Here is a 1,657-nt window from a genome sequence, read left to right on the forward strand (position 1 = left end):
TATGTTGTTTTACGATATACCGTATAACGTTATGTAGCAATACGATACAATGTATAACGTTATGTAGTATAACGTTGTAACGTATAACATTATATGGTATTACGATATGACGTACAACGATATGTAGTGTTACGATATAACGTATGATGATATGTAGTATTACGATATAACGTATAACGTCATGTAGTGTTACGTTATATCGTATAACGATATATGGTATTACGATATAGCGTATAACGTTACATGGTACTACGATATAACGTATAAGGATATGTTGTATTACGATATAACGTATGACGATATGTAGTATTACGATATAACGTATAAGGATATGTTGTATTACGATATAACGTATAACATTATGTAGCATTACGATATAACGTATAACGTTATGTAGTAATACGTTACAACGTATAACGTAATGTAGGATTACGATATCACGTATAACCTTATAAGGTAATGTGATATAACGTACAACGAATTGCAGTATTACGATATAACGTATAACGTGATGTACCATTACGATATAACGTATAACGTTATGTAGCATTACGATATAACGTATAACGTTATGTAGTATTACGTTATAACGTATAACGTTATATGATATTACGATACAACGTATAACGTTATGTAGCATTACGATATAACGTATAACGTTATGTAGAATTACGTATATAACGTATAACGTTATGTAGCATTACGATATAGCGTATAACGATATGTAGTAATACGTTACAACGTATAACGTAATGTAGGATTGCGATATAACGTATAACCTTATAAGGTAATGTGATATAACGTATAACGATATGCAGTATTACGATATAACGTATAACGTTATGTAGCAGTACGATATAACGTATAACGTTATGTACCATTGCGATATAACGTATAACGTTATGTAGCATTACGATATAACGTATAACGTTATGTAGTATTACGTTATAACGTATAACGTTATATGATATTACGATATAACGTATAACGTTATGAAGCATTACGATATAACGTATAACGTTATGTAGTATTACGTTATAACGTATAACGTTATATGATATTACGATATAACGTATAACGTTATGTAGCATTACGATATAACGTATAACGATATGTAGTAATACGTTACAACGTATAACGTTATGTAGGATTACGATATAACGTATAACCTTATAAGGTAATATGATATAACGTGTAACGATATGTAGTGTTACGTTATAACGTGTAACATTATTAGGTATTACGATATAACGTATAACGCTTTGTTGTTTTACGATATAACGTATAACGTTATGTAGCAATACGATACAACGTATAACGTTATGTACTATAACGTTGTAACGTATAACATTATATGGTATTACGATATAACGTACAACGATATGTAGTATTACGATATAACGTATAACGTTTTGTAGCATTACGATATAACGTATAACGATATGTAGTATTATGATATAACGTATATCGCTATGTAGCATTACGATATAACGTATAACGTTATGTAGCATTACGATATAGCGTATAACGATATGTAGTAATACGTTACAACGTATAACGTTATATACGATTACGATATAACGTGTAACCTTATAGGGTAATATGATATAAGGTATAACGATATGTAGTATTACGATATAACTTATAACGCTATGTA

Source organism: Bombus pyrosoma, unplaced genomic scaffold (genome assembly GCF_014825855.1).
Source record: "Bombus pyrosoma isolate SC7728 unplaced genomic scaffold, ASM1482585v1 HiC_scaffold_4725, whole genome shotgun sequence".
Classification (NCBI taxonomy): domain Eukaryota; kingdom Metazoa; phylum Arthropoda; class Insecta; order Hymenoptera; family Apidae; genus Bombus; species Bombus pyrosoma.